The sequence below is a fragment of the Heptranchias perlo genome, chromosome 10 (genome assembly GCF_035084215.1).
Source record: "Heptranchias perlo isolate sHepPer1 chromosome 10, sHepPer1.hap1, whole genome shotgun sequence".
NCBI classification, from domain to species: Eukaryota; Metazoa; Chordata; class Chondrichthyes; order Hexanchiformes; family Hexanchidae; genus Heptranchias; species Heptranchias perlo.
Window position 1 is genome coordinate 10,587,194 of NC_090334.1, and position 25,003 is coordinate 10,612,196.

General features: G+C 45.1%; 1 protein-coding gene across 1 annotated transcript in view; it reads left to right on the forward strand.

The window, feature by feature from the left end:
- Positions 1-25,003, forward strand: part of LOC137326760 (cell surface glycoprotein 1-like) — a 72,312-nt gene that overhangs the window by 43,973 nt on the left and 3,336 nt on the right. The window lies entirely within an intron of this gene.

Sequence of the window (25,003 nt, forward strand, 5' to 3'; positions counted from 1 at the left end):
TTGTTTAATATAGTGTGATGGGGAGGGGGGAATGAATGTTTAATATAGTGTGATGGGGAGGGGGGAATGAATGTTTAATATAGTGTGATGGGGAGGGGGGAATGAATGTTTAATATAGTGTGATGGGGAAGAGGGGGGGGAATGAATGTTTAATATAGTGTGATGGGGAGGGGGGAATGAATGTTTAATACAGTGTGATGGGGAGGGGGGAATGAATGTTTAATACACGTGTGATGGGGAGGGGGGAATGAATGTTTAATATAGTGTGATGGGAGGAGGGGGGGAATGAATGTTTAATACTAGTGTGATGGGGAGGGGGGAATGAATGTTTAATACAGTGTGATGGGGAGGGGGGAATGAATGTTTAATACAGTGTGATGGGGAGGGGGGAATGAATGTTTAATACACTGTGATGGGGAGGGGGAATGAATGTTTAATATAGTGTGATGGGGAGGGGGGAATGAATGTTTAATATAGTGTGATGGGGAGGGGGGAATGAATGTTTAATACAGTGTGATGGGGAGGGGGGAATGAATGTTTAATACAGTGTGATGGGGAGGGGGGAATGAATGTTTAATATAGTGTGATGGGGAGGGGGAATGAATGTTTAATACAGTGTGATGGGGAGGGGGAATGAATGTTTAATACAGTGTGATGGGGAGGGGGGAATGAATGTTTAATACAGTGTGATGGGGAGGGGGGAATGAATGTTTAATATAGTGTGATGGGGAGGGGGGAATGAATGTTTAATATAGTGTGATGGGGAGGGGGGAATGAATGTTTAATATAGTGTGATGGGGAGGGGGGAATGAATGTTTAATATAGTGTGATGGGGAGGAGGGGGAATGAATGTTTAATATAGTGTGATGGGGAGGGGGGAATGAATGTTTAATATAGTGTGATGGGAGGGGGGAATGAATGTTTAATATAGTGTGATGGGGAGGGGGAATGAATGTTTAATATAGTGTGATGGGGAGGGGGGAATGAATGTTTAATATAGTGTGATGGGGAGGGGGGAATGAATGTTTAATATAGTGTGATGGGGAGGGGGGAATGAATGTTTAATATAGTGTGATGGGGAGGGGGGAATGAATGTTTAATATAGTGTGATGGGGAGGGGGAGAATGAATGTTTAATATAGTGTGATGGGGAGGGGGGAATGAATGTTTAATATAGTGTGATGGGGGAGGGGGGAATGAATGTTTAATATAGTGTGATGGGGAGGGGGGAATGAATGTTTAATATAGTGTGATGGGGAGGGGGGAATGAATGTTTAATAATAGTGTGATGGGGAGGGGGGAATGAATGTTTAATATAGTGTGATGGGGAGGGGGGAATGAATGTTTAATACAGTGTGATGGGGAGGGGGGAATGAATGTTTAATACAGTGTGATGGGGAGGGGGGAATGAATGTTTAATATAGTGTGATGGGGAGGGGGGGAATGAATGTTTAATACAGTGTGATGGGGAGGGGGGAATGAATGTTTAATATAGTGTGATGGGGAGGGGGGAATGAATGTTTAATACAGTGTGATGGGGAGGGGGGAATGAATGTTTAATATAGTGTGATGGGGAGGGGGGGAATGAATGTTTAATATAGTGTGATGGGGAGGGGGGAATGAATGTTTAATACAGTGTGATGGGGAGGGGGGAATGAATGTTTAATATAGTGTGATGGGGAGGGGGGAATGAATGTTTAATATAGTGTGATGGGGAGGGGGGAATGAATGTTTAATATAGTGTGATGGGGAGGGGGGAATGAATGTTTAATATAGTGTGATGGGGAGGGGGGAATGAATGTTTAATATAGTGTGATGGGGAGGGGGGAATGAATGTTTAATATAGTGTGATGGGGATTGGGGGGGAATGAATGTTTAATATAGTGTGATGGGGAGGGGGGAATGAATGTTTAATATAGTGTGATGGGGAGGGGGGAATGAATGTTTAATACAGTGTGATGGGGGAGGGGGGGAATGAATGTTTAATATAGTGTGATGGGGAGGGGGGAATGAATGTTTAATACAGTGTGATGGGGAGGGGGGAATGAATGTTTAATATAGTGTGATGGGGAGGGGGGAATGAATGTTTAATATAGTGTGATGGGGAGGGGGGAATGAATGTTTAATACAGTGTGATGGGGAGGGGGGAATGAATGTTTAATACAGTGTGATGGGGAGGGGGGAATGAATGTTTAATATAGTGTGATGGGGAGGGGGGAATGAATGTTTAATACAGTGTGATGGGGAGGGGGGAATGAATGTTTAATACAGTGTGATGGGGAGGGGGGAATGAATGTTTAATACAGTGTGATGGGGAGGGGGGAATGAATGTTTAATATAGTGTGATGGGGAGGGGGGAATGAATGTTTAATATAGTGTGATGGGGAGGGGGGAATGAATGTTTAATATAGTGTGATGGGGAGGGGGGAATGAATGTTTTAATACAGTGTGATGGGGAGGGGGGGAATGAATGTTTAATATAGTGTGATGGGGAGGGGGGAATGAATGTTTAATATAGTGTGATGGGGAGGGGGGAATGAATGTTTAATACAGTGTGATGGGGAGGGGGGAATGAATGTTTAATACAGTGTGATGGGGAGGGGGGAATGAATGTTTAATATAGTGTGATGGGGAGGGGGGAATGAATGTTTAATACAGTGTGATGGGGAGGGGGGAATGAATGTTTAATACAGTGTGATGGGGAGGGGGGAATGAATGTTTAATACAGTGTGATGGGGAGGGGGGAATGAATGTTTAATATAGTGTGATGGGGAGGGGGGAATGAATGTTTAATATAGTGTGATGGGGAGGGGGGGATGAATGTTTAATATAGTGTGATGGGGAGGGGGGAATGAATGTTTAATATAGTGTGATGGGGAGGGGGGAATGAATGTTTAATATAGTGTGATGGGAGGGGGGGAATGAATGTTTAATATAGTGTGATGGGGAGGGGGGAATGAATGTTTAATACACTGTGATGGGGAGGGGGGAATGATGTTTAATATAGTGTGATGGGGAGGGGGGGAATGAATGTTTAATATAGTGTGATGGGGAGGGGGGAATGAATGTTTAATACAGTGTGATGGGGAGGGGGGAATGAATGTTTAATACAGTGTGATGGGAGGAGGGGAATGAATGTTTAATATAGTGTGATGGGGAGGGGGGAATGAATGTTTAATACAGTGTGATGGGGAGGGGGAATGAATGTTTAATATAGTGTGATGGGGAGGGGGGAATGAATGTTTAATACAGTGTGATGGGGAGGGGGGAAATGAATGTTTAATATAGTGTGATGGGGAGGGGGGAATGAATGTTTAATACAGTGTGATGGGGAGGGGGGGGATTGAATGTTTAATACAGTGTGATGGGGAGGGGGGAATGAATGTTTAATATAGTGTGATGGGGAGGGGGGAATGAATGTTTAATATAGTGTGATGGGGAGGGGGGAATGAATGTTTAATACAGTGTGATGGGGAGGGGGGAATGAATGTTTAATACACTGTGATGGGGAGGGGGGAATGAATGTTTAATACAGTGTGATGGGGAGGGGGGAATGAATGTTTAATATAGTGTGATGGGGAGGGGGGAATGAATGTTTAATATAGTGTGATGGGGAGGGGGGAATGAATGTTTAATACAGTGTGATGGGGAGGGGGAATGAATGTTTAATACACGTGTGATGGGGAGGGGGGAATGAATGTTTAATACAGTGTGATGGGGAGGGGGGAATGAATGTTTAATACAGTGTGATGGGGAGGGGGGAATGAATGTTTAATACTAGTGTGATGGGGAGGGGGGAATGAATGTTTAATACAGTGTGATGGGGAGGGGGGAATGAATGTTTAATACAGTGTGATGGGGAGGGGGGAATGAATGTTTAATACAGTGTGATGGGGAGGGGGGAAGTGAATGTTTAATACAGTGTGATGGGGAGGGGGGAATGAATGTTTAATATACTGTGATGGGGAGGGGGGAATGAATGTTTAATATAGTGTGATGGGGAGGGGGGAATGAATGTTTAATATAGTGTGATGGGGAGGGGGGAATGAATGTTTAATACAGTGTGATGGGGAGGGGGGAATGAATGTTTAATACAGTGTGATGGGGAGGGGGGAATGAATGTTTAATATAGTGTGATGGGGAGGGGGGAATGAATGTTTAATAAGTGTGATGGGGAGGGGGGAATGAATGTTTAATACAGTGTGATGGGGAGGGGGGAATGAATGTTTAATATACGTGTGATGGGGAGGGGGGAATGAATGTTTAATATAGTGTGATGGGGAGGGGGGAATGAATGTTTAATATAGTGTGATGGGGAGGGGGGAATGAATGTTTAATACAGTGTGATGGGGAGGGGGGAATGAATGTTTAATATAGTGTGATGGGGAGGGGGGAATGAATGTTTAATACAGTGTGATGGGGAGGGGGGAATGAATGTTTAATATACTGTGATGGGGAGGGGGGAATGAATGTTTAATATAGTGTGATGGGGAGGGGGGAATGAATGTTTAATATAGTGTGATGGGGAGGGGGGGAATGAATGTTTAATACAGTGTGATGGGGAGGGGGGAATGAATGTTTAATATACTGTGATGGGGAGGGGGGAATGAATGTTTAATATAGTGTGATGGGGAGGGGGGAATGAATGTTTAATATAGTGTGATGGGGAGGGGGGAATGAATGTTTAATACAGTGTGATGGGGAGGGGGGAATGAATGTTTAATACAGTGTGATGGGGAGGGGGGAATGAATGTTTAATATAGTGTGATGGGGAGGGGGGAATGAATGTTTAATATAGTGTGATGGGGAGGGGGAATGAATGTTTAATATAGTGTGATGGGAGAGGGGGGAATGAATGTTTAATACAGCTGTGATGGGGAGGGGGGAATGAATGTTTAATACAGTGTGATGGGGAGGGGGGAGTGAATGTTTAATACAGTGTGATGGGGAGGGGGGAATGAATGTTTAATATAGTGTGATGGGGAGGGGGGAATGAATGTTTAATATAGTGTGATGGGGAGGGGGGAATGAATGTTTAATACAGTGTGATGGGGAGGGGGGAATGAATGTTTAATATAGTGTGATGGGGAGGGGGGAATGAATGTTTAATACAGTGTGATGGGGAGGGGGGAATGAATGTTTAATACAGTGTGATGGGGAGGGGGGAATGAATGTTTAATATAGTGTGATGGGGAGGGGGGAATGAATGTTTAATATAGTGTGATGGGGAGGGGGGAATGAATGTTTAATATACGTGTGATGGGGAGGGGGGAATGAATGTTTAATATAGTGTGATGGGGAGGGGGGAATGAATGTTTAATATAGTGTGATGGGGAGGGGGGAATGAATGTTTAATATAGTGTGATGGGGAGGGGGAATGAATGTTTAATATAGTGTGATGGGGAGGGAGGGAATGAATGTTTAATACTAGTGTGATGGGGAGGGGGGAATGAATGTTTAATATAGTGTGATGGGGAGGGGGGAATGAATGTTTAATATAGTGTGATGGGGAGGGGGGAATGAATGTTTAATATAGTGTGATGGGGAGGGGGGAATGAATGTTTAATATAGTGTGATGGGGAGGGGGGAATGAATGTTTAATATAGTGTGATGGGGAGGGGGGAATGAATGTTTAATATAGTGTGATGGGGAGGGGGGAATGAATGTTTAATATAGTGTGATGGGGAGGGGGGAATGAATGTTTAATATAGTGTGATGGGGAGGGGGGAATGAATGTTTAATATAGTGTGATGGGGAGGGGGGAATGAATGTTTAATACAGTGTGATGGGGAGGGGGGAATGAATGTTTAATATAGTGTGATGGGGAGGGGGAATGAATGTTTAATATAGTGTGATGGGGAGGGAGGGAATGAATGTTTAATACAGTGTGATGGGGAGGGGGGAATGAATGTTTAATATAGTGTGATGGGGAGGGGGGAATGAATGTTTAATACAGTGTGATGGGGAGGGGGGAATGAATGTTTAATACAGTGTGATGGGGAGGGGGGAATGAATGTTTAATATAGTGTGATGGGGAGGAGGGAATGAATGTTTAATACAGTGTGATGGGGAGGGGGAATGAATGTTTAATATAGCTGTGATGGGGAGGGGGGAATGAATGTTTAATACAGTGTGATGGGGAGGAGGGAATGAATGTTTAATATAGTGTGATGGGGAGGGGGGAATGAATGTTTAATATAGTGTGATGGGGAGGGGGGAATGAATGTTTAATATAGTGTGATGGGGAGGGGGGGAATGAATGTTTAATACAGTGTGATGGGGAGGAGGGGAATGAATGTTTAATATACGTGTGATGGGGAGGGGGGAATGAATGTTTAATACAGTGTGATGGGGAGGAGGGAATGAATGTTTAATATAGTGTGATGGGGAGGGGGGGAATGAATGTTTAATATAGTGTGATGGGGAGGAGGGAATGAATGTTTAATATAGTGTGATGGGGAGGGGGGAATGAATGTTTAATATAGTGTGATGGGGAGGGGGGAATGAATGTTTAATATAGTGTGATGGGGAGGAGGGAATGAATGTTTAATATAGTGTGATGGGGAGGGGGAATGAATGTTTAATATAGTGTGATGGGGAGGAGGGGAATGAATGTTTAATACAGTGTGATGGGGAGGGGGGAATGAATGTTTAATATAGTGTGATGGGGAGGGGGGAATGAATGTTTAATATAGTGTGATGGGGAGGGGGAATGAATGTTTAATATAGTGTGATGGGGAGGGGGGAATGAATGTTTAATATAGTGTGATGGGGAGGAGGGAATGAATGTTTAATATAGTGTGATGGGGAGGGGGGAATGAATGTTTAATATAGTGTGATGGGGAGGGGGGAATGAATGTTTAATACAGTGTGATGGGGAGGGGGGAATGAATGTTTAATATAGTGTGATGGGGAGGGGGGAATGAATGTTTAATACAGTGTGATGGGGAGGGGGAATGAATGTTTAATACAGTGTGATGGGAGGGGGGAATGAATGTTTAATATAGTGTGATGGGGAGGGGGGAATGAATGTTTAATACAGTGTGATGGGGAGGGGGGAATGAATGTTTAATACAGTGTGATGGGGAGGGGGGAATGAATGTTTAATACAGTGTGATGGGGAGGGGGGAATGAATGTTTAATACAGTGTGATGGGGAGGGGGGAATGAATGTTTAATATAGTGTGATGGGGAGGGGGGAATGAATGTTTAATATAGTGTGATGGGGAGGGGGGAATGAATGTTTAATATAGTGTGATGGGGAGGGGGGAATGAATGTTTAATATAGTGTGATGGGGAGGGGGGAATGAATGTTTAATATAGTGTGATGGGGAGGGGGGAATGAATGTTTAATACAGTGTGATGGGGAGGGGGGAATGAATGTTTAATATAGTGTGATGGGGAGGGGGGAATGAATGTTTAATATAGTGTGATGGGGAGGGGGGAATGAATGTTTAATATAGTGTGATGGGGAGGGGGGAATGAATGTTTAATATAGTGTGATGGGGAGGGGGGAATGAATGTTTAATACAGTGTGATGGGGAGGGGGGAATGAATGTTTAATACAGTGTGATGGGGAGGGGGGAATGAATGTTTAATATGTGTGATGGGGAGGGGGGAATGAATGTTTAATATAGTGTGATGGGGAGGGGGGAATGAATGTTTAATATAGTGTGATGGGGAGGGGGGAATGAATGTTTAATACAGTGTGATGGGGAGGGGGGAATGAATGTTTAATATAGTGTGATGGGGAGGGGGGAATGAATGTTTAATATAGTGTGATGGGGAGGGGGGAATGAATGTTTAATACACTGTGATGGGGAGGGGGGAATGAATGTTTAATATAGTGTGATGGGGAGGGGGGAATGAATGTTTAATATAGTGTGATGGGGAGGGGGGAATGAATGTTTAATACAGTGTGATGGGGAGGGGGGAATGAATGTTTAATATAGTGTGATGGGGAGGGGGGAATGAATGTTTAATACAGCTGTGATGGGGAGGGGGGAATGAATGTTTAATATAGTGTGATGGGGAGGGGGGAATGAATGTTTAATATAGTGTGATGGGGAGGGGGGAATGAATGTTTAATACAGTGTGATGGGGAGGGGGGAATGAATGTTTAATATAGTGTGATGGGGAGGGGGGAATGAATGTTTAATACACTGTGATGGGGAGGGGGGAATGAATGTTTAATATAGTGTGATGGGGAGGGGGGAATGAATGTTTAATATAGTGTGATGGGGAGGGGGGAATGAATGTTTAATATAGTGTGATGGGGAGGGGGGAATGAATGTTTAATACACTGTGATGGGGAGGGGGGAATGAATGTTTAATATAGTGTGATGGGGAGGGGGGAATGAATGTTTAATATAGTGTGATGGGGAGGGGGGAATGAATGTTTAATACAGTGTGATGGGGAGGGGGGAATGAATGTTTAATATAGTGTGATGGGGAGGGGGGAATGAATGTTTAATACACTGTGATGGGGAGGGGGGAATGAATGTTTAATATAGTGTGATGGGGAGGGGGGAATGAATGTTTAATATAGTGTGATGGGGAGGGGGGAATGAATGTTTAATACAGTGTGATGGGGAGGGGGGAATGAATGTTTAATATAGTGTGATGGGGAGGGGGGAATGAATGTTTAATACAGTGTGATGGGGAGGGGGGAATGAATGTTTAATATAGTGTGATGGGGAGGGGGGAATGAATGTTTAATACACTGTGATGGGGAGGGGGGAATGAATGTTTAATATAGTGTGATGGGGAGGGGGGAATGAATGTTTAATACAGTGTGATGGGGAGGGGGGAATGAATGTTTAATACAGTGTGATGGGGAGGGGGGAATGAATGTTTAATACAGTGTGATGGGGAGGGGGGAATGAATGTTTAATACAGTGTGATGGGGAGGGGGGAATGAATGTTTAATATAGTGTGATGGGGAGGGGGGAATGAATGTTTAATATAGTGTGATGGGGAGGGGGGAATGAATGTTTAATACAGTGTGATGGGGAGGGGGGAATGAATGTTTAATACAGCTGTGATGGGGAGGGGGGAATGAATGTTTAATACAGTGTGATGGGGAGGGGGGAATGAATGTTTAATATAGTGTGATGGGGAGGGGGGAATGAATGTTTAATATAGTGTGATGGGGAGGGGGGAATGAATGTTTAATACAGTGTGATGGGGAGGGGGGAATGAATGTTTAATACAGTGTGATGGGGAGGGGGAATGAATGTTTAATATAGTGTGATGGGGAGGGGGGAATGAATGTTTAATATAGTGTGATGGGGAGGGGGGAATGAATGTTTAATATAGTGTGATGGGGAGGGGGGAATGAATGTTTAATACAGTGTGATGGGGAGGGGGGAATGAATGTTTAATATAGTGTGATGGGGAGGGGGGAATGAATGTTTAATATAGTGTGATGGGGAGGGGGGAATGAATGTTTAATATAGTGTGATGGGGAGGGGGGAATGAATGTTTAATATAGTGTGATGGGGAGGGGGGAATGAATGTTTAATATAGTGTGATGGGGAGGGGGGAATGAATGTTTAATATAGTGTGATGGGGAGGGGGGAATGAATGTTTAATATAGTGTGATGGGGAGGGGGGAATGAATGTTTAATATAGTGTGATGGGGAGGGGGGAATGAATGTTTAATATAGTGTGATGGGGAGGGGGGAATGAATGTTTAATATAGTGTGATGGGGAGGGGGGAATGAATGTTTAATATAGTGTGATGGGGAGGGGGGAATGAATGTTTAATATAGTGTGATGGGGAGGGGGGAATGAATGTTTAATATAGTGTGATGGGGAGGGGGGAATGAATGTTTAATATAGTGTGATGGGGAGGGGGGAATGAATGTTTAATACAGTGTGATGGGGAGGGGGGAATGAATGTTTAATATAGTGTGATGGGGAGGGGGGAATGAATGTTTAATATAGTGTGATGGGGAGGGGGGAATGAATGTTTAATACAGTGTGATGGGGAGGGGGGAATGAATGTTTAATATAGTGTGATGGGGAGGGGGGAATGAATGTTTAATATAGTGTGATGGGGAGGGGGGAATGAATGTTTAATATAGTGTGATGGGGAGGGGGGAATGAATGTTTAATATAGTGTGATGGGGAGGGGGGAATGAATGTTTAATATAGTGTGATGGGGAGGGGGGAATGAATGTTTAATATAGTGTGATGGGGAGGGGGGAATGAATGTTTAATATAGTGTGATGGGGAGGGGGGAATGAATGTTTAATATAGTGTGATGGGGAGGGGGGAATGAATGTTTAATACAGTGTGATGGGGAGGGGGGAATGAATGTTTAATACTAGTGTGATGGGGAGGGGGGAATGAATGTTTAATATAGTGTGATGGGGAGGGGGGAATGAATGTTTAATATAGTGTGATGGGGAGGGGGGAATGAATGTTTAATACAGTGTGATGGGGAGGGGGGAATGAATGTTTAATATAGTGTGATGGGGAGGGGGGAATGAATGTTTAATATAGTGTGATGGGGAGGGGGGAATGAATGTTTAATATAGTGTGATGGGGAGGGGGGAATGAATGTTTAATATAGTGTGATGGGGAGGGGGGAATGAATGTTTAATACAGTGTGATGGGGAGGGGGGAATGAATGTTTAATATAGTGTGATGGGGAGGGGGGAATGAATGTTTAATACAGTGTGATGGGGAGGGGGGAATGAATGTTTAATATAGTGTGATGGGGAGGGGGGAATGAATGTTTAATATAGTGTGATGGGGAGGGGGGAATGAATGTTTAATACAGTGTGATGGGGAGGGGGGAATGAATGTTTAATATAGTGTGATGGGGAGGGGGGAATGAATGTTTAATATAGTGTGATGGGGAGGGGGGAATGAATGTTTAATATAGTGTGATGGGGAGGGGGGAATGAATGTTTAATATAGTGTGATGGGGAGGGGGGAATGAATGTTTTCTACAGTGTGATGGGGAGGGGGGAATGAATGTTTAATATAGTGTGATGGGGAGGGGGGAATGAATGTTTAATATAGTGTGATGGGGAGGAGGGAATGAATGTTTAATATAGTGTGATGGGGAGGGGGGAATGAATGTTTAATACAGTGTGATGGGGAGGGGGGAATGAATGTTTAATATAGTGTGATGGGGAGGGGGGAATGAATGTTTAATATAGTGTGATGGGGAGGGGGGAATGAATGTTTAATATAGTGTGATGGGGAGGGGGGAATGAATGTTTAATATAGTGTGATGGGGAGGGGGGAATGAATGTTTAATACAGTGTGATGGGGAGGGGGGAATGAATGTTTAATATAGTGTGATGGGGAGGGGGGAATGAATGTTTAATATAGTGTGATGGGGAGGGGGGAATGAATGTTTAATATAGTGTGATGGGGAGGGGGAATGAATGTTTAATATAGTGTGATGGGGAGGGGGGAATGAATGTTTAATACAGTGTGATGGGGAGGGGGGAATGAATGTTTAATACAGTGTGATGGGGAGGGGGAATGAATGTTTAATATAGTGTGATGGGGAGGGGGGAATGAATGTTTAATACAGTGTGATGGGGAGGGGGGAATGAATGTTTAATATAGTGTGATGGGGAGGGGGGAATGAATGTTTAATACAGTGTGATGGGGAGGGGGAATGAATGTTTAATATAGTGTGATGGGGAGGGGGAATGAATGTTTAATACAGTGTGATGGGGAGGGGGGAATGAATGTTTAATATAGTGTGATGGGGAGGGGGGAATGAATGTTTAATACAGTGTGATGGGGAGGAGGGAATGAATGTTTAATATAGTGTGATGGGGAGGGGGGAATGAATGTTTAATATAGTGTGATGGGGAGGGGGGAATGAATGTTTAATACAGTGTGATGGGGAGGGGGGAATGAATGTTTAATATAGTGTGATGGGGAGGGGGAATGAATGTTTAATACAGTGTGATGGGGAGGGGGGAATGAATGTTTAATACAGTGTGATGGGGAGGGGGGAATGAATGTTTAATACAGTGTGATGGGGAGGAGGGAATGAATGTTTAATATAGTGTGATGGGGAGGGGGGAATGAATGTTTAATATAGTGTGATGGGGAGGGGGAATGAATGTTTAATACAGTGTGATGGGGAGGGGGGAATGAATGTTTAATATAGTGTGATGGGGAGGGGGGAATGAATGTTTAATATAGTGTGATGGGGAGGGGGGAATGAATGTTTAATACAGTGTGATGGGGAGGGGGGAATGAATGTTTAATATAGTGTGATGGGGAGGGGGGAATGAATGTTTAATACAGTGTGATGGGGAGGGGGGAATGAATGTTTAATACAGTGTGATGGGGAGGGGGGAATGAATGTTTAATACAGTGTGATGGGGAGGGGGAATGAATGTTTAATACAGTGTGATGGGGAGGGGGGAATGAATGTTTAATATAGTGTGATGGGGAGGGGGAATGAATGTTTAATACAGTGTGATGGGAGGGGGGAATGAATGTTTAATATAGTGTGATGGGGAGGGGGGAATGAATGTTTAATATAGTGTGATGGGGAGGGGGAATGAATGTTTAATATAGTGTGATGGGGAGGGGGGAATGAATGTTTAATATAGTGTGATGGGGAGGGGGGAATGAATGTTTAATACAGTGTGATGGGGAGGGGGGAATGAATGTTTAATATAGTGTGATGGGGAGGGGGGAATGAATGTTTAATATAGTGTGATGGGGAGGGGGGAATGAATGTTTAATACAGTGTGATGGGGAGGGGGGAATGAATGTTTAATACAGTGTGATGGGGAGGGGGGAATGAATGTTTAATACAGTGTGATGGGGAGGGGGAATGAATGTTTAATACAGTGTGATGGGGAGGGGGGAATGAATGTTTAATATAGTGTGATGGGGAGGGGGGAATGAATGTTTAATACAGTGTGATGGGGAGGGGGGAATGAATGTTTAATACAGTGTGATGGGGAGGAGGGAATGAATGTTTAATATAGTGTGATGGGGAGGGGGAATGAATGTTTAATATAGTGTGATGGGGAGGGGGGAATGAATGTTTAATATAGTGTGATGGGGAGGGGGGAATGAATGTTTAATATAGTGTGATGGGGAGGGGGGAATGAATGTTTAATATAGTGTGATGGGGAGGGGGGAATGAATGTTTAATATAGTGTGATGGGGAGGGGGAATGAATGTTTAATATAGTGTGATGGGGAGGGGGGAATGAATGTTTAATATAGTGTGATGGGGAGGGGGGAATGAATGTTTAATATAGTGTGATGGGGAGGGGGGAATGAATGTTTAATAAGTGTGATGGGGAGGGGGGAATGAATGTTTAATATAGTGTGATGGGGAGGGGGGAATGAATGTTTAATATAGTGTGATGGGGAGGGGGAATGAATGTTTAATACAGTGTGATGGGGAGGGGGGAATGAATGTTTAATACAGTGTGATGGGGAGGGGGGAATGAATGTTTAATATAGTGTGATGGGGAGGGGGGAATGAATGTTTAATATAGTGTGATGGGAGGGGGGAATGAATGTTTAATACAGTGTGATGGGGAGGGGGGAATGAATGTTTAATATAGTGTGATGGGGAGGGGGGAATGAATGTTTAATATAGTGTGATGGGGAGGGGGGAATGAATGTTTAATATAGTGTGATGGGGAGGGGGGAATGAATGTTTAATACAGTGTGATGGGGAGGGGGAATGAATGTTTAATATAGTGTGATGGGAGGAGGGAATGAATGTTTAATATAGTGTGATGGGGAGGGGGAATGAATGTTTAATATAGTGTGATGGGGAGGGGGGAATGAATGTTTAATATAGTGTGATGGGGAGGGGGGAATGAATGTTTAATATAGTGTGATGGGGAGGGGGGAATGAATGTTTAATATAGTGTGATGGGGAGGGGGGAATGAATGTTTAATACAGTGTGATGGGGAGGGGGGAATGAATGTTTAATATAGTGTGATGGGGAGGGGGGAATGAATGTTTAATACAGTGTGATGGGGAGGGGGGAATGAATGTTTAATATAGTGTGATGGGGAGGGGGGAATGAATGTTTAATATAGTGTGATGGGGAGGAGGGAATGAATGTTTAATATAGTGTGATGGGGAGGGGGAATGAATGTTTAATATACTGTGATGGGGAGGGGGGAATGAATGTTTAATATAGTGTGATGGGGAGGGGGAATGAATGTTTAATACAGTGTGATGGGGAGGGGGGAATGAATGTTTAATATAGTGTGATGGGGAGGAGGGAATGAATGTTTAATACAGTGTGATGGGGAGGGGGAATGAATGTTTAATATAGTGTGATGGGGAGGAGGGAATGAATGTTTAATACAGTGTGATGGGGAGGGGGGAATGAATGTTTAATATAGTGTGATGGGGAGGAGGGAATGAATGTTTAATACAGTGTGATGGGAGGGGGAATGAATGTTTAATATAGTGTGATGGGAGGAGGGAATGAATGTTTAATACAGTGTGATGGGAGGGGAATGAATGTTTAATAAGTGTGATGGGGAGGGGGAATGAATGTTTAATATAGTGTGATGGGGAGGGGGGAGAATGATTTAATCAGTGTGATGGGGAGGGGGAATGAATGTTTAATACAGTGTGATGGGGAGGGGGGAATGAATGTTTAATATAGTGTGATGGGGAGGAGGGAATGAATGTTTAATATAGTGTGATGGGGAGGGGGGAATGAATGTTTAATACAGTGTGATGGGGAGGGGGGAATGAATGTTTAATATAGTGTGATGGGGAGGGGGAATGAATGTTTAATATAGTGTGATGGGGAGGGGGGAATGAATGTTAATATAGTGTGATGGGGAGGGGGGAATGAATGTTTAATATAGTGTGATGGGGAGGGGAATGAATTAATCAGTGTGATGGGGAGGGGGGATGAATGTCTAATATAGTGTGATGGGGAGGGGGGAATGAATGTTTAATACAGTGTGATGGGGAGGGGGGAATGAATCGTTTAATATAGTGTGATGGGGAGGGGGGAATGAATGTTTAATACAGTGTGATGGGGAGGGGGAATGAATGTTTAATATAGTGTGATGGGAGGGGAATGAATGTTTAATATAGTGTGATGGGGAGGGGGGAATGAATGTTTAATACAGTGTGATGGGGAGGGGGGAATGAATGTTTAATACAGTGTGATGGGGAGGGGGGATGAATGTTTAATATAGTGTGATGGGGAGGGGGAATGAATGTTTAATATAGTGTGATGGGGAGGGGGGAATGAATGTTTAATATAGTGTGATGGGGAGGGGAATGAATGTTTAATATAGTGATGGGGAGGGGGAATGAATGTTTAATACAGTGTGATGGGGAGGGAATGAATGTTAATAGTGTGATGGGGAGGGGGGAATGAATAATAGTGTGATGGGAGGGGAATGAATGTTTAATATAGTGTGATGGGGAGGGGGGAATGAATGTTTAATATAGTGTGATGGGGGGATAATGATTAATATAGTGTGATGGGGAGGGGGGAATGAATGTTTAATAAGTGTGATGGGGAGGGGGGAATGAATGTTTAATCTGCAGTGATGGAGGAATGTTCTTGTGAATCATATACAGCTGTGATGGGAGGGGGAATGAATGTTTAATAGTAGTGATGGGGAGGGGGGAATGAATGTTCTAATATGTGTGATGGGGAATCCTTAAACCACCGAGTAGCATTGCTTGGGTTCATCAAGAATCGTATATCTTGTTGATGGGGAGGGGGGAATGAATGTTTATCAGTGTGATGGGGAGGGGGGAATGAATGTTTAATATAGTGTGATGGGGAGGGGGAATGAATGTTTAATATAGTGTGATGGGGAGGGGGGAATGAATGTTTAATATAGTGTGATGGGGAGGGGGGAATGAATGTTTAATACAGTGTGATGGGATCGTGCATAACCACCTTCATTCTTGTCTGAATCGTTAATATAGTGTGATGGGAGGGGAATGAATGTTAATATACTGTGATGGGAGGGGGACTGTTTAATATGTGATGGGGGGGGGAATGAATCATAATCCAGTGATGATTGGCTTGATGGGCGGGGAATGAATGTTTAATAAGTGTGATGGGGAGGGGGGAATGAATGTTTAATATAGTGTGATGGGGAGGGGGATGAATGTTTAATATAGTGTGATGGGAGGGGGGAATGAATGTTTAATTAGTGTGATGGGGAGGGGGGAATGAATGTTTAATATAGTGTGATGGGGAGGGGGGAATGAATGTTTAATACAGTGTGATGGGAGGGGGGAATGAATGTTTAATATAGTGTGATGGGGAGGGGGGAATGAATCGTTTAATATAGTGTGATGGGGGGGAATGAATGTCTTAATATAGTGTGATGGGGAGGGGGAATGAATGTTTAATATAGTGTGCTGGGGCAGGGGAAAGCACTGTATCAGTGGCTTGGGGCGAATGAATGTTTAATACAGTGTGATGAATGTATATCAGTTTGCCAGGGGGGGACATGAATGTTTAATATAGTGTGATGGGGAGGGGGAATGAATGCTCTTAATACAGTGTGCTTGGGCAGGGGGAATGAATGTTTAATATAGTGTGATGGGGAGGGGGGAATGATGTTTAAATAGTGTGATGGGGAGGGGGGAATGCCATGTATACCACTATAGTGATGGGAGGGGATGCATGTCGAGAATGAATCGTTTATAAGTGTGATGGGCCAGGCCATAACCACCGATGATCATTTCTTGTCATCATACACCGATGTTCTGTGGTCGAGGATCAGTAAACCCGAGAGAATTGCATGTTTCATCCAGTACTCGATGGAGGAATGCTTTTTCATACCAGTGTGATGGGGAGGGGGAATGAATGTTCTTATATCAGTGTGATGGGGAGGGGGAATGAATGTCTTAATATAGTGTGATGGGGAGGAGGGAATGAATGTTTAATATAGTGTGATGGGAGGGGATGAACTGTATAATATAGTGTGATGGGGAGGGGGGCATGAATGTTAATACAGTGTGATGGGGAGGGGGAATGATGTTTAATCTAGTGTGATGGGGAGGGGGGAATGAATGTTTAATACAGTGTGATGGGGAGGGGGGCTGAATGTCTTAATATCAGTGTGCTGGGGGCAGGGAATCGATATGTTTTAATCAGTGTGCTGGGCATCCATAAACCACACGATATCAGTTTGGGGGATGAATGTTTAATAGTGTGATGGGGAGGGGGAAATGAATGTTTAATATAGTGTGATGGGGGGGGTCATAACCCTAGATCAGGCTGTTTCATCCATAAACCACCCTATATCATTTCTTTTCATCATATCTGTTGCTTGGGCCAGGGCATGAATCGTTTAATATAGTGTGATGGGGAGGGGGAATAATCTAGATATGGGGGTCATGCATGATCACTATAGTGTGCTGGGGGCATGAATGTTAACTCACGTGTGATGGGGAGGGGGAATGTAATCTAGTGATGGGGAGGGAGATATATTCTGTGCTTGGCAGAATGAAAGCTCTATATCAGTGTGATGGGGCAGCCATGAATCACACTTATCATTCTGTTTCCATCCATAAACCACATTAATATAGTGTGATGGGGCAGGCAGACCTGATATGCTTTTCCATAAACCACCTATATTTTTCAGTCCATTGTTTCCAGCCATAAACATCTATATAGTGTGATGGGGAGGCGGGAATGAATGTTCTAATATAAGTGTCGATGGGGCAGGGAATGAATCGTATATCAGTGTGATGGGAGGAATGAATCTAATATAGTGTGATGGGCCCAGGGCATGAAACCTCTCTATATCATTGTGTGATGGGCCAGGGCCATAATCCACACTATATCAGTGTGCTGGTCAGGGGGAATGAATGTTTATACAGTGATGGGGGAAAATATATAGTGTGCTGGGGAGGGGGGAATGAATGTTTAATATAGTGTGATGGGGAGGGGGAATGAATGTTTAATATAGTGTGATGGGGAGGGGGACATGAATGTTAATACAGTGTGATGGGGAGGGAGGAATGAATGTTTAATATAGTGTGATGGGGAGGAGGGAATGAATGTTTAATATAGTGTGATGGGGAGGGGGAGAATGTTAATCAGTGTGATCGGGAGGGGGTAATCTTAATATCAGTGTGATGGGTGGGGGCATGCCATAAACCTCTAGTCAGTGTGCTGGGGGGTGGCCATCCAGAAGATCGTTTAATATAGTGTGATGGGCGAGAGGACCACTAGGAATGATGTTTCATATAGTCGTGATGGGAGGGGGAATGAATGTCTTAATCCACTAGAGCATGTGTCTGGCAGGACCTGAATGCTGGGTCCAGCCTGTAACCACATTCATGTTTCCATAGACCTATATCAGTGTGCTGGGGCCAGGCCATAAAACCTACACTATATCAGTTGCTTTTTCCATCCATAAACCACACTTTCATAAGTGCTGATGGGGAGGGGGAATGAATGTTTCATACAGTGTGATGGGCCGAGGGAATGAATGTTAATATCAGTGTGCATGGGGCAGGGGGAATGCAGCTCTATATCAGTGCTGATGGGCCAGGGCAGGAAAGCCACTGCTTTATACAGTGTGATGGGCCAGGCCATGAAACCACCTATATCAGTGTGATGGGGAGGGGGGAACTGAATCGTTTAATACAGTGTGATGGGGACCAGAAACCACCCGTATACAGTGTGCTGGGATCCAGCCATAAACCACCCTATGATGGGAGGGGGAATGAATGTCTAATATCAGTGCCTGAAACCACCCTAGAGCAGGTGCGGTGGTCCAGCCATAAACCACACTATATCAGTGTTCGTGGTGGCCATCCAGAAACCACCCTAGATTGTCTTCATATACCTCGTGATCGGGTGTCAGGGGGCCAAGTTTCACACCTAGAGCATTGTGCGGTTGCCATCATAACCACACGATAGCAGTTCGTTCCATCCAGAAACCACACTGATCAGTTCTTTCCATCCATAAACCACACTATATCATTGTCTTTTTCCATGCCTTTAACCACCGTGTGATGGGGAGGGGGCCAGCATAATCACCGTGTGCATGGGCGGGGGTCATCATAAACACGTGTGATGGGGAGGGGGGACTGATGTTTAATCAGTGTGACTGGGAGGGGCGAATGTTTAATACAGTGTGATGGGGAGGGGGGAATGAATGTTTAATACAGTGTGATGGGGAGGGGGGAATAAACCACCTATAGCTTGGGGCAAGACTGTTTAATACAGTGTGCTGGGGAGGGGAAGCCACCCTATATCATTTGCTTTTTCCAGCCATACCACCGATAGCATGGCGGGTGGCCATGAATGTCTAATATCAGTGTGATGGGGCAGGCCAGAAAAACTCTATGAATTGTTTATATAGTGTGATGGGGAGGGGGAATGAATGTTTAATCCTAGAGTGATGGAGGGGAATGCTGTAACTACAGTGTGCTGGGGGGGCATGTCTACATACAGTGTGCTGGGAGGGGCAGCATAACCGATGACATGTTTTCCATCCAGAAACCACCTATATCATTGTCTTGTTTTCCATCCATGAAACCACACGAGTATCATTGTCTGTTTCCATCCATAAACCACACTATAGTCAGTGTGCTTTGTCCAGGCCAGAAACCACACGTTTATCTAGTGTGCTGGAGGGGATGCCATCATAACCACTATAGTGATGGGGAGGGGGAATGAATGTTTAATACAGTGTGATGGGAGGGGGGAATGAATGTTTAATATAGTGTGATGGGAGGGGCATCCAGAAACCACACTATATCATTTCTGTTCCATCCATAAACCACCCGATATCAGTTGCTGCTGGGCCAGGGCCTGAAAGCCACACTATATCATGTGCTGTGTTCCATCCATAAACCACACTATATCAGGTCGTTGTCCATACCCCCGAGAGGGGCGGATGAATGTCTTAAACCACCCGTGAGATGGGGCGGGGGGCCATCCATAAACCACCCTATATCAGTGGCTGGGGGGCCATGCCATGTATCCTCACTAGTGTGATGGGAGGGGATGAATGTTTAATATAGTGTGATGGGGAGGGGGAATGCAGTAACCTATAGCTGTGATGGGAGGGGGAATGAATGTTTAATACATGAGCTGGGAGGGGGCCAGCCATGAAACCACATATGATCATGTTCGGGGCCAGCCAGAAAGCGATAATATAGTGTGATGGGGAGGGGGAATGAATGTTTAATACAGTGTGATGGGGAGGGGGAATGAATGTTAATATACTGTGATGGGGAGGGGGAATGTTTAATCTAGTGTGATGGGGAGGGGGATGAATGTCTTAATACAGTGTGATGGGGAGGAGATGAATGTTTAATGCAGTTCCTTCTTGTTGGAGGCATCTCTTGACCTGATTGCCCATCTTCCAGCACCATCTGGCTGAGTGGTGAGTGGTGAGTGCTTGAGTCAGCCCTACCCTGTCCTGGCCCCTTGCTTCAATGCCTTTCAGGTGTCACCCTAGGTTCAGTGGGTCGCACTCTCTCCTCTGAGTCAGTCGGTTATGGTTTCAAGCCCCACTCCAGAGACCTGAGCGCAAAATCCAGGCTGACACTCCCAGTGCTGCACTGTCCGAGGTGCCGTCTGTCAGATGTGACGTCAACCAACTCCCTGCCCTCTGAAGTGGACGTAAATAATCCCATGGCACTATTTGACACTCCCCAGTGTCCTGGCCAATATTTATCTCTCAACCAACCTCACTGAAAAAACAGATTCTCTGGTCACTCTCACTTTGCTGTTTGTGGCATCTTGCTGTGAGCCAATTAGCTGCCGCCTTTCCTCAGGATTTTCCAAAGCACTTTACAGCCTATACAGTGCTTTTTTTTTTGAAGTGTCGTGACTTTTGTAATGTAGGACAGCGGATACCACAGCAAAGTCCCACAAACAGCAATGAGATAATGACCAGACAGTGTTTTAAGGAATGCACCTCCGACAGTGCAGCACTCCCTCAGTTATACAGTTCTACACCTCCAGCAGCAGGCCGGTTCTGCCGCGTTCCCTGCGATTTATCGTCCGTGGCCTACTGGGAAATTTTATTTCCACTTCCTGATGCACCAGTGACCATCAAAGTATCTTGAATCAAAACACGAACGGGGAGGCCCTGCAGAATGTTGTAGCAGGACGTCGCCATCCCAGAGATCACAATGGTGGGGGAAGGGGGGGGGTCACCCATCTCTCTCTGTCGTGTTGAACATAAACAGAGCTGGTGTTACATCAAATGTGCAGCACAGAAACAGGTCATTTGGCCCAACTGGACAATATCGGTGTTAATGCTCCATCTCACCCTATCAGCATATTCTTCTATTCTTTTCTCCCTCATGTGTTTATCTAGCTTCCCCTCTTTGCATCTATACTATTCACCTCAACTACTCCTTGTGGTAGTGAGTTCCACATTCTCACCACTCTCTGGGTGAAGAAATTTCTCCTGAATTCCTTATTGGATTTATTAGTGATTGTCTCATATTTATGGCCCCTAGTTTTAGACTCCCCCACAAGTGGAAACATCTTCTCTATGTCTACCCTATCAAACCCCTTCATAATTTTAAAGGCCTCTATCACCACCACCACCTTCTCGAGGGCAATTAGGGATGGGCAATAAATGCCGGCCTTGCCAGCGAAGCCCACATCCCGTGAACGAATAAAAAAAAAGGTCACCCCTCAGCCTTCTCTTTTCTAGAGAGAAGACCCCCAGCCTATTCAGCCTTTCCTGATAGTTATGGTGTTATGGATAAAGGCTAGAACAGAAGGAAGAAGCTGTGAAATGACCACCCAAGACTTTGTTTAAAATCTGCCCTTAACGTCGGCTAAACAAAGCTCGCATTGGCTTGTAACCTGAAGCCATCCATTCTCAACACAAGGTCACAGTCCAATGTACCCCTAGAAGTCTCACACAAAAAAAAAACAGGAGAGGCTAAATCTGTTTTGCAGACGGTAACAGATCAAGGTAGGGGGCCCTCCCTAGTGTTGACACAACACAACTCTGTGACTGAAGCCTCGCAAAGAAGACAGGTATTGACACTCAGGCACAGAGTGTGGGAAAGCTACCCCCCCCTGTAACCTTCCGCCTTGACACGCACTCCATCTCAATAATGGGCCTCAGCTTCCTGGTAATTGAGTAAAGTGTCACCCTTGACAACCCAGGGAACTAATCGTCTGAATTCTTTTGACGACCTGTCCATATGGCTAATGGCAGGCCTAAAGCTTTTGAAGTTCACCTCGAAGCCTCGAGCCGAAGCCTCGGTTGCTGAGCTGTTTTAACCCTTGCGCTGCTGGTCTACCTCGGGGAATTTTCTGCTGACCGCGCGGTGTACTGTGGGAGGTGAGGAAACAATCTGAATCAGATGTATTTTCTCCCCTGCACACGAGGAGGTAATCGCGATTTAGTCAATGTAAACACTGAGGCCTGGGCTGAAGGCCTGAAAATCTCTACCAGACAATGTATCCGACAGGTTGATCTCCACCTAGTGGTTATTAACTCCAACAGGGATCAGAACCCCAAATCCAGGTCAAACTTCCTTTAACTTTTGAACTCGGGATGCTAACTCTGGTTCGATGTCTTCCTGGAGGTTTTATCACACGCAAGGTTAAAGGGAAAGAGAGGGGGAGTGGGACTAATTGGATAGCTCTTTCAGAACCAGCACAGGCACGATGGGCTGAATGGCCACCTTCTGCCCCCCCCCCCTCACCCCCCGTCAAACAACCTTTTTTCGCATCTCCAATGACTAATAAACAAAGAAAATGAAAATAAAAAGCTCACTGCTCTTTTTTAACGCCCCTCTGTTTTCTTTTGCTCGCTGCAAGTGTCCTGGAGATTAATCTTCAAATCCTGGAGTCTCCAGGAATCAAAGACTAAAATCTCCAGGACACTTGCTCCGAGCAAAACCCGGGGAGGAAAATCACAGGGGCGTTTAAATAAAATTGTGTTCTTAAAAAATCTTCCTCGAACACTTTTGTTTATTAGTTATAAAAATATCAGACATGGGAAGAAAGGCTGTTTGACTGACAGTCAAGAATCATCCAATCGGGTAACAAAGAGTCTGTTCGCTTTCCAATTGGCCGTGGAAAGGCGGGGTGCCAATGGCGGGAGTGTGGGGGGCGGGGCAGCTGGTCACATGATGAAACCTCCAATTTCCGTCCAACTCGAGTTGGCGACCCTCGCCTCCAGTTCAAGCTGGTCGACGGTGTTTAACTGCAGCGGAGTGTCTATCAGACAGATCCTGGTGTTGCAAATTTCATTTTAAAAAGAAAACCATAAGAGCTAAACAACACAGGTGGAGGGGGCTGAACCGAATCTGTCCTGTAGCTTCATGAGAACAAGGTTCATTTCACTCCCCCCTCCAAAACAAAAGCTCTGTATAAGACCTTAATTAGCCCTCCGTTAGAGCACTGTGTGCAGTGCTGGGCTCTCCACACTATCAGGACACTGAGGGTATGCGCACTGGGATTGTGCCCGATAGGAGAACACAAAGGAAGACTTGAGAAATTGGGGCTTTCTTCATCCAAACGACGCAGATTATGGAGCGATATGTTAGAAGTGCTTAAAATCACAAAAGGATGGCGCAGGGTAGGTAGAAGCAGACTGTTTCCGCGAGTTGAGGGGCAAAGAACAAAGAGCCGTAGATACAAGATTCAACGTAAGAGGTTTAGAACGGAGGGCAGGAGAAACTCTTCACACAGAGTTGTGAGGCTGCGGAATTCACTTCCAGGGTTAGTGGGTGAGGCAGAAACAAGGTCAACATTGAAGATTAGATTTGATAGGTGGATGAAGGAAGGAGGATTGAAGGGGTATGGGAACAGGATGGGTAAATATGATTAGAACTATTTGCTCATGCAGAGGGTAAACACCAACACGGACTGGTGGGGCCGAATGGCCTGTTTTAGTTGATGTGACTTCTATGTGCACGGGAGAGTCACTGCTCCAATCCACACTGGTCGGGTGTTTGAACCCTGGCTGATTTCTCTCACTATCCCAGGATCTCCGTATCACTGCAACTGTTTCCCTGGCTGGGATCAGCAAACTCATCACAGACCTGGAAATGGAGCCTGGGACCTCCTAATCTGTGCTACGCTGGACAGGGTCTTCACCCTGGGGAACGAGGCCACAAATCACCACCCTGCCCATGGCCTTGGGAGAAGGGTGCTGTTCAGATTTCACTCCTCTGCAGTGGTATTCTATAAGGTTACTGCTGGGCTGGTGCCTTCAGAATGGATGTTGGATTCTGCCAGTCTGTCCCAGGTCCCATGAAGTAAGCAAACGGTTGAGGTTTCCAGCTCCAGTTTGCTGTCAGGCAGCCCCAGGACAGTTGCGGTCGCAGCCGTGATGCCTTCCGCTGCCAAATGGCCGGCCCACACTCCCAATCTAGGCTCAAACATGGGAGAACCTGTCCAACAGACAGGAGCACGTCCTTCAGGACAGGAGTGGAGAGAATTGAAAATAAGATCTCGTTTCAACAACAATAACTTTCATTTTATATAGCGCCTTTAATGTAGTAAAACGTCCCAAGGTGCTTCACAGGAGTGATTATCAAACAAAATTTGACACCGAGCCACACAAGGAGATATTAGGTCAGGTAACATTGGTTTTAAAGAGTGTTTGAAAGGAGGAGAGAGGCGGAGAGGTTTAGGGAGGGAATTCCAGAGCTTAGGGCCTCAGCAGCTGAAGGCACGGCCGCCAATGGTGGAGCGATGAAAATCGGGGATGCGCAAGAGGCCAGAATCGGAGGAGCGCAGAGATCCCGGAGGGTTGTAGGACTGGAGGAGGTTACAGAGATAGGGAGGGGCGAGGCCACGGAGGGATTTGAAAACAAGGATGAGAATTTTAAAATCGAGGCGTTCCCGGACCGGGAGCCAATATAGGTCAGGGAGCACAGGGGTGATGGGTGAAAGGGACTTGGTGCGAGTTAGGATACGGGCAGCAGAGGTTTGCATAAGATCACGTTTACGCAGGGTGGAAGTTGGGAGGCTGGTCAGAAGAGCATTGGAATAGTTGAGTCTGGAGGTAACAGAGTTTCTAAGTGTTCAGGAGG